Here is a 10,123-nt window from a genome sequence, read left to right on the forward strand (position 1 = left end):
ACATCTGGGAGAGTTCAGAGTGAACATGACGTGAAGCTGGGCCATGTCAGGAGAAGGGAAGGGGAGAGATGAGAGGCATCCCTGGCCAAGAGACTAAAGGGTGGGCAGAAAGGCCAGGTAACCAAAACTGCTGGCATATAGGGAAGAACAGCTGGAGGAGGGCAGCTCAGCCCCAGGGCTGGAGGGTTGGAGCGGGCAGGGGGTTGGGTATGTGAGCCATACCTTGTAACAGTAGGGACTGAAGGATGCTGGGAGAACAGGCGGCCAGGTCTCTGCTTTGGTCTGTTGAAAAGGCATCTCAGCCTTCTGGCAGGAATGCGAGACCTAACATTGACATCTCAGTGCCTTAGTTCCCCCCACCACACACACACACACACACTGTAAAATGTGGTAATCTACTGTGGTTACTGAGTGACCTCAATGTTAAAGGTGACAGTACGACACCACCACCATGGTCTTGTTCTTATTCCACAGCTAACTCACAGGTCATGGCTCATGGTGGGTAGGAAACAACTGGAATACCTCTAAGACTGTAAAAATAAGTTGTAGATATAATGAAGTGATATCGATCTCATATATATGTTGTCTCTCTTACAATACTGCTTTAAAAAATAATGCAACCGTGCTCCTACTAAAAACGTTTGTGCGGGCTGCATTACATGAATGTCCAAAGTGTGTTGTACGAAGAACTGTCAGTCTGAGGGCTACAGTTCAGTTGGGAAGGGTGTGGCCTAGCATGCACAATGCTTGGATTTGATCCCAGCTCCACAAACACAAGTCTGGTAACACACATCTGTAATCCCAGCTCAGGGGAGGTAGTAAGGGAAGGACCAACAGGCCAAAGTCATTTTCAACTACATGAGGAGTTTGAGACCAGCCTGTGTCACCAAAAGAAAAATAAGATAGGAAGAAAGAAAGAAAGAAAGAAAGAGGAAAGGAAAGAAAGGAAGAAGGGAGGGAGGGAGGGAGGAAGAGGAAGGAAGGAAGGAAGGAAGGAAGGAAGGAAGGAAGGATTTTCCCCTTGTATCAAATCAAATCAGATCACATCTCCTTATAATGCTTTGTGACGAAGATAATTGGTCATTTTGTTCTCTTTACATTCTTCCTAGTAGTTATTGTCTGTCAATGTGAAAGAGTAAGAAGGCAGCATTTTTGAAGCATTTGGGATGTGCACAGAGGAGCGAGCTAGCGTTTGGGGAATGCCTCCTGAGCCCGGGCTCTCTGTGCTGTGCCTGTGATCACTGCTTCCCACGAGATTCACCTGGTCACCAGAGACTGTCTCAGAAACACTACCAGACCCCCAAAGCCAGGTCAATGTGCCTGGGGCCTCTTCTCTGCTTCCATATGCGTCTGACTACTCTTGGCTGGCTGCTCTAACAAACGCCTAGTCATATGCTTTTTCAGATTCTCTGAGAATCATTTTTAGAATATGACATCAACATCTCACAAAAAAAAAACCTATCAAAATGTCTTCCTTGATACGTCGATTTAGAAGGAGATTCCTGTGTAATTCTACGGATTCTGACAACATTGCTGCAGAGAAGAAATTCTTAGGTAACAGCTGTGGAGAAACCTCCATAAACGGTTCGTCAAATATTCTCGTGGTTTCCATTAATGCAAGTGTTCTGCACACCCCAGGGATGTGGACCGTGCTCTGAGAAATGCAGTGAGCTGCCAATCACAGCCCCACAGGGGAGCTTAAGAATCAGACTCCTGCAAATGTTGTTTGTTTCTTTTCAGCCCGACCTGCATGAATTATTTCATACAGAACTCTGAGCCCCCATCGGTGCTGAATAGGTCATCTGAGTGGCAGGTGATTTGTTGCCAAAGTCTATGACTTTCCAGTTTGAAATAGCGGTTTTATGTGGCTCCTGCAGTTTCTGGGCCTCATTATCAAATGAAAGCAGGTTCAACCCTGTTTCAGGTGAGATACGAGGTCCTGGGTGTTTCTCCTGCTGGGATTTTCCTCTCTCAAGGGACAGTAGGAGAAGGTGGGGGGAGGTAGGCAGACCAGGGGCATGTCACAAGTCCCAGGCGGCGCTGTCTGTCCTGAAGGTCTGGCTTCACACTGTTGCTCTCCTGCTCGGTGGATGGCCAGGCACCATGAGCATTACTTTATGTCCCTCACCAGCTAATTCTCCAGTCCCGAGGATGAGAGAGAAACTATTCGGAGGAGTATATGAGGCGCTACCTCTAAGAAGCACAGTGCTCACCATCCCACACCAGTTCTGCCATCAGTGGACAGTGACACACATGTCCCATTCTATTCTGAGTGTGCGCTCTCTGATGACCAAGAGTACTGATGTCATTCATCCAAACAAAGACCGTCTTTGTGCCCTGCTTGCCAATGCTGTTCCTCCTCTCCCACTCAACGCTGTGTCATTCAAATGGAAGCTCGCATGCTCCTCAGGGTCTTCCACAGCCGCCTCCGCCCCCAGGAATCTACGCAGCACATCCCTGCAGACGATCTTATTCATTTCCAGGATCCTACTATCTACATCCAAGTCAAAACACTTACTTCTAGGCGTGAGCTGAACGGACAATATGGATACACGATGGGGCAAGTTTGTCTCTGGAGGTATTGCCTTCTCTAAGGCTGGTTGTCAGAGACAGACTCCACTAGCAGTGGCCTGTTCTCAAGAGCACGGTGGCACGTCTCTGCCATCCGTGTCTACACTGAGAGAGATGGAGTGCTCTTCCCACATTCTTCTGTCTTTCCATTCCGTTATTCCTAAATTCTAGATACTGGAGCTGGGAGGTACACAATGTCACAGCACACTTGCAGGCCAGTACAGAACTCGTGTCAGTGGGTTCTCTCCTTCCATTGTGTGGGTCTCAGAAGCTGAAGTCCGATTGTCCGGCTTGGCAGCAAGTGTCCATACCACCAAGCCATCTTGCTGGCCTGGCCTGAATATGCTATTTTCTTTTTAAGATGGCAACACTCACCCTGGATATCTAGCAGCATGTATGTCTCTAGAATTATAAACAATGTTCTGTCCCGGGAGGCCACCTTCTTTGTTTTCAGGTCCCCAGAACACACAGAGAAACCAGACATGATCTTAGATTCCTTTTCTGTTGCTATGATACCATACCTGGCTAAAACAGTTTAAGAAAGAAAGTGTTTTGGTCCAGTTCCAGGTTACAGCCCATCACTGTGGGGAGTCAAGACGGAACTTAAAGCAACTGGGAAAAAGCAGAGGGTGATGATGTACTGCATAAATACTAGTGCTCACTCATTCCAGGGGATAATGTTGCCCATAGTAAGTGGGTCTCCCCACCTTAGCTAACATAATGAGCATAGCCCACCACAGACCAATATACTCTAGAAGATCCCTCATGAAGGCTTCCTTCCCAAGCGGTCCTAGATGGAATCATGTCTGGAGCGGACGACGTCGTGAGTCGTCCTGAGTGAATGTGTGTTGTTGACATGAGCATCACCATATCAAGGACCCCAGGGCCTCAGACCCATGAAAAGAGCAAGGCCTTCCCCGGGTCAGGCTTTTCCTGGGCTGAGTACGGATGCTGACAATGTGTGCAGAGATGTCAGCCCCAGCTCCCTGCTCCTGGAGGACCAGGAGACTGCTCCCCTGCAGAGAGAGCTCCTACCAAGATTAGTGGACCATGAACCCGCCTCATCCTTGTCTGTGCTGTCTGTAAAAGTCAGGGTGAGTTTCAGGAGTAAGGCTGCGTCATCCAGCTCGACCTACACCTGTGCATACGTGCCACCTGCAACTGTACACACACTTGCACACACAGGGGACACACACTACACACACACATACATACATATACACAAAGCTTAGAATTTAGAATTTAGTGAAGTGGTGTTCTGGTCATCAAAATTCAGAAAAGACTGATCCAAATCACTTCTTGAAAGGTGTTGGCCAATGCTAACAAACAGTATTTAATCTAAGTGTCGGACCACCCCAGCAGGGTTCTGAGAGTTAAAGTACCCAAGGGCATAGGAAACAGGACAGTTGCTCTTTGGTCAGAGTTCTGCCCCCCTTAAACTGCAGACAAATGTAAGGCACACATTCCCCTCTGTTGCTTCACACCCTGAAGTAAAGTCTCAGTGGAACAAAGATCTGGGGGGGGGGGGGATGGGGGAGCTGTAAAACTACTGAAACGGAAACACTGGACAGCTCTTTTTATTTGTTTGTTCTGTAGCGAAGGTCTTCCACGCATGCCATGTAGCTCAGAAGACCTACAAAAGCTATCAATTTGGCCAAAACATTTTTATTAATTTCTGCATAATAAATAAGTAGAGATGGAGAGATGATGTTAAAAATTAAGTAGGAGTTATTTGTGGCGCATATAACAGACAAAAGCTAATGTCTCTACAACTTTGAAACATTCCTACCATAGCGTGCTAAATAGATTACTAAAGAGAAACAGAAAGCAGAGGTTGTGAGCCTAACAGGAAAGAAATGTGTGCCTGTGTCTGTGTGTGCACGCTGGGGAGGTAATGGAGGCCAGAGTTCAGCTTTGGGTGTCTTTCTTACTATCTGAGACAAGGTCTCTCACTAAACCTAAAGCTTACCAATCACTGAAGTCCTAGACAGGATTCCTGTAGCTGAGATAAACACATGACCGAAAGCAAAGTGGAGAGAAAGGGTTTGCTTCATCTTACAGTCTGTAGTCCATCAACCAGGGAAATCAGAGCAGGAACTCAAGGCAGGAGCTGATGCAGAGGCCATGCAGGGGTGCTGCTTACTGGCTTGCTCCCCATGGTTTGCTCAAACTGCTTTCTTATAGAACCCAGGACCACCAGCCCAGGGGAAGCACTGCCCACATGATCTGTGTCTTCCAACATCAGTCATCAACAGGGAAAATACCCCACAGGCAAATCCGGTAGGGACATTTTCTCAGTTGAGGTTCCCTCTTCCCAAATGGCTCTAGCTTATATCAAGTTAATATAAAGCTAGCCAGCACGGCTGGCTAGCCAGCAAGTGCCAAGGATCATTCTGGCCCACCCCCCCAAAGCAGCGATTACAGGTGCACCATGATGCTTGGATTTTTGCATGGTTGCTAGGGATCCAAATTCAGGTCCTCGTGTTTGAATAGCAAACACTTTGCTGACTCAGCCCTCTCCCTGAGTCCCTCATATTGCTTTTTAAATACATAAAAATATACTTTTAAGTCATTTGTAGTGGCACCCACTTGCAGTCCCAGTATTTGGGAAACAGAGGCATGAGAATGGTGAATTCAGAACCAGTCTGGGAGACTGGAGAGATAGCTCAGTGGTTAAGAGCTCTGATTGCCCTTCCAGAGGACCCGGGTTCAATCCCCAGCACCCACATGGCACCTCACACCTGTCTGTAACTCCAGTTTCAGGGGATCCAACTCTCTCACACAGACATACAAGCAAGAAAAATGCCAATATACATAAAATTAGAACTTAAAAAAAAACAAAGCAAAGCAAACAAACCTCTCAAACAACCAAAGCAAAACTAACTAGAAAAACCAATGTGGAGGATATCACAATACCTGGCCTTAAGTTCTACTGCAGAGCCACAGTACAAAGATGGGCATAGTACCAGAAGACATGTAGTCAATGAGATAGAATAGAGAACCCAGAAATAAATCCCAAAAAGAGTTTACTGGAAAAAAGATACCCTCTTCAACATATACATCTGAAGAAATTGGATTTCCACATATAGAAGAGTGAAACTAGATCCTTAGTTTTCACCCTGCATAAAAGTCAAAGGTCTTACTGTTAGATCTAAAACTTTGAAACATCTAGAAACAGGAGAAACATTTCAAGATAGAGGAATTGGCAAGGACTTTCCTTGGGATGATGGGATTACTTTTTAAAAGCTTCTGCACAGCAAACTGCATAATCACAGAGTAAAGAGGCTTGTGTCATGTGTCCAACCCACAGCCTGGGGCCACACCCAGCCCAAAACAAAAACGTAAGTCACTTAGAACATTTTGAGATGGGGTGGATCAAAAAAATGGGGGGGGGGGGGTTGGCATTTGTTTTTTTACTCATTTGTTTGGGTTTTTTGTTCTAGTTTTGTTTTGTACTCGATTGTCTTTGAAGTTTGGTTGAACTTTGGAGATAGCAGCATCATGCTGCAGTGTTAAAAGGTTCAACACCCCTGGTACAGCGCAGGAAGGAATCTTTGCCGGCTACACCCTGTGGTGGCGAGTTAACATGTAGACCATAGAAGGAACTGCAAAAAAGTAAACACGATTTTATCCCAGGCTTTTTCAGACCCAGGCCAGCTGGCCTTGGTGAGTTCCCGATAGAACATCCCCATTGTCTCAGTGGGTGGGTGCACCCCTTGCAGTCCTGAGTTCCTTGTTCGTGCTCTCTCTCCTTCTGCTCCTGATTTGGACCTTGGGATTTCTGTCCAGTGCTCCAATGTAGGTCTCTGTCTCTGTCTCCTTTCATCATCTGATGAAGGTTAATATTCAGGAGGATGCCTATATGTTTGTCTTTGGGTTCTCCTTATTTAGCTTCTCTAGGATCACTAATTATAGTATAAAACCGGACTCGCTGAACATAGCAGACAATGAGGACTACTGAGAACTCAAGAACAATGGCAATGGGTTTCTGATCCTACTGCACGTACTGGCTTTGTAGGAGCCTAGGCAGTTTGGATGCTCACCTTACTAGACCTGGATGGAGGTGGGGGTTCCTTGGACTTCCCACAGGGCAGGGAACCCTGATTGCTCTTTGGGCTGACGAGGGAGGGGGACTTGATTGGGGGAGGGGGAGGGAAATAGGAGGCGGTAGCGGGAAAGAGACAGAAATCTTTAATAAATAAATAAATTTATAAAAAAAAAAAGTAAACACGACACACAAAACAGGCCATCCTGTCAATAAATGGGCTAATGACTGAATGGAGAGTTCTTCAAATAAGAAACACAAACAGACAATTCATGCTTGAAACAATGTTCACTGTCCTCAGCTGAGGGCCGGGTGCAAATTGGAAGGACTTTGAGATTCCGCCTCCCCCAGCTAGAATGACCATCATGGGGGCAAATGATAGCAGTTGTTGGCGAGGGGAGGAAAGAGGAGCTGCTGCTCCTGGAGGGACTCCAGCAGGTTGGACACTAGAAGTCAGGGGAGAGGTGTCTCAAAAGCTGGAATTAGACCTTGCGTGTGAGCCAGCCATGCTGTTCCTCAGCTTATACCCGAAGGACTGTGAATTAATGTGCCGCGGAGAAATTCACACGTCTGTGCTTATGCGTCTGTATTCTCGATAGCCAAGATACAGAGCTAGGCTAGCTGTCCATCCGTGGAGGAGTGGATAAAGAAAATGTACGTGCTACACGTACACGAGGGAATTTTAGGCAGCTGTAAAGAGAAATGAAATCCTGACATTTGCAGGAAAATGGATGGAGCTAGAAATCGTCATGTTACAAAACAAACCAGACTCAGAGAGACAGGCGCCAAGTGCTCTCTGGGAGCGCCTGCCCTCTGGGGAACCTCTTCCCTCTGGGGAGCCTCTGCCCTCTGGGGAGCCTCTGCGGGTAAGGCACTAAGCTTCATGAAGAGCCCTTCAACTTCCAGTGTGGATTCTGAGGAGACAAACTCTCAGACCTGCACGTGATAGTGCTAGCTAGATCCGGGCACTCCAGCAGAACTCTGGGCAGCCATCTTGTTTCCGTGCATGGTAGGCTGTGTGCTGGTTGTGTTTCTTCTTTTATTATTTTTTTTTTCAGCACTTGGAACCAGTGCAAAACCCCCAGAAAAGTTATTGTACTTTTATAGCCTTTATATTGTTATTTCAGATTATGAAAGCAATTTTTGTAGCTAAGTATGCAGGCACACAGTTGTAAATCCAACTAGTGAAGAGCCTGGGACAGGAAGCCTGTGTGTTTGGGGCCATCCTGGACAACTTAGCAAGATCTCATCAGTTCTAACTGAGCAGGAAAAGAAGTCAAAGCCACCTGCCATTGGACAAAATGTTTCAGGAGCCTGTGTAACCCCTGCAGCCTTTTTCCACCAGAAGCAGATCATGTGGGGTGCAGAGACCATGGAGCACAAAGTCTAAAGAAATTTCTACCTGACCTTTCAGAAGTTTGCAAGTCTTGCTCTAATTTTCTGAAGTATTCTCCACATTTACTGGTGCACTTTTTAAAAGATGTATTTTTGACATGCCTAAAATAGTAAAAACCATTAATAGCAGTTAAAAGAGACTGTGCAGTGGTTACCCAGGCTCTGGTTGGATTCCCAGCATCCATTGTCGACCTGCAATTGTCTGTAACTTCAGTTCCAAGGGAGTCAACATCCTCTTCTGGTCGCTGTGGGAACTGCACACATATGGTGCACAAACATACATGCAGGCAAAACACTCATACCCATAAAATAACTCTACACAGAGTTACAGGCAACCTAGCGAGTGCTTGGAGTGGGAGAAATAGTCTTCCCCAGGGAAGAGCACACAGATTGGTTATCCAATACCAAGTGGTCGGCCCTGAAAGCTTACACACAGGTCATGGTACACAGACTGAGCAGACTGTATTTATGTATTTAGGAATAGATATGGATATACATATATGTATGCGATATCAGTTAATGATAAAAGAATCATGCATCTGGAAGAGAGCTAAAGGGGGTAAATGGGAGGACTTAGAAGGAGGATGAAAATGATGGATGATGTCACATCTCAAAAAGAAAAAAAAGAAAAAACAAATCTAAAATAGTTTTAAAACCATATCCCAGCTACTACTTACCCAGTTTCACTTACATTGTCATCATTTTATATATAGTTAACAGTTATTACAAAAAAGATCATAGGTCAATATTTTTAAGTATACTATAATAATATTCCATCTAAAAAATCACTATCATCTGTTAAATAATTATTTATATTTCTATTTTCTGACATTTAAATTTTCTAAAATTTTATTAGAACTACCATGAGTATCTTTGCATGAAGCTGTTTCTGGGAGGTTTTATTGTGTTTATGCTTTTTCTGAGGCATCCTTACAATGTTCAATGCTGCCCAGTGTTCTCATGGTGGACCCTCCTTGACTTCCCAAGAGCTGGGCTGACAGATACCCATCACCTTCCACAGTGTACTGCTTGAGTTGATGTTATCTTCTTAGGCTAAGCCTCTAAAACAGTGGTCCTCAACCTGTGGGTCACGACCCCTTTGGAGATGAAAGGCCCCTTTCACAGGAGTTGCCTAAGACCATTGGAAAACACAGATATTTACATCATGATGCATAACAATAGCAAAACTACAGTTATGAAATGGCAATGAAAGTAATTTTAAGGTGGGGGTCACCACCACATGAGCAACTGGATTAAAGGGTCACAGCATTAGGAAGGGTGGACCAAAGGACTGAAGATTTTCAGTCAATGTGTTGAAGCTTCATGTCTCTGTCCTGGACCTCTCTTCAATAAGGTCCCACAGCACTGGAGGAGCCCATCAAGCTATCCTAGAGAAAACTCTGCTTTCCTTCATATTGGTGCGCAGAGAATTCTTCCAAGACATTTGAGTACTTCAATCATCTTAGCCATACTTTGGGCAGTTCCATTTCTCTCTATATTAGTGATGATGGGGTTCAGTGCTCCCAGCTGGGGAGCCTCACTCATTTTGACCATCCCTTTGAAGTGGTGTCCTTATTAGCCTTCTAGAAGACATATTTAGCCTCTTGGTTTGGTGACTTCAAGTTGGGAAATCTGTCTCCTTCCAGGCCTACAGAGGAGGAGGAGGAGACTTCTGTAGTTTGCTCACTGTAGTTTGCTCAACACCCCCACTTACCCTCTATCCAGCTCCCCCACACACACACACTTTCAGTTTCTCTAAGATTTTCCTCATCAGCATGGAGGAGGAGGAGGGCCTGCTTGTTCATCCTGGCCACCTGGCTAGCTTAGCCCCGAAATAATCACAGAAAAACTGTATTAATTAAATCACTGCTTCACCCGTTAGCTCTAAGTTCTTATTAGCTAACTCTTACACATTAATTTAACCCATCTCCATTAATCTGTGTATCGCCATGTGGCAGTGGCTTACTGGCAAAGTTTCGGCATGTCTGACTCCGGCCGTGGCTCCATGGCACCCCTTCTCCACCTTCCTTCTCCCAGCATTCAGTCCACTTTTCCCTGCCTACCTAAGTTCTGCCCTATCAACAGGCCAAGGCAGTTTCTTTATTCATTAGC

Source organism: Microtus oregoni, unplaced genomic scaffold, assembly GCF_018167655.1.
Source record: "Microtus oregoni isolate MIOR12 unplaced genomic scaffold, Mior012 000010F_ref0000083, whole genome shotgun sequence".
In the NCBI taxonomy this organism is placed as follows: Eukaryota; Metazoa; Chordata; class Mammalia; order Rodentia; family Cricetidae; genus Microtus; species Microtus oregoni.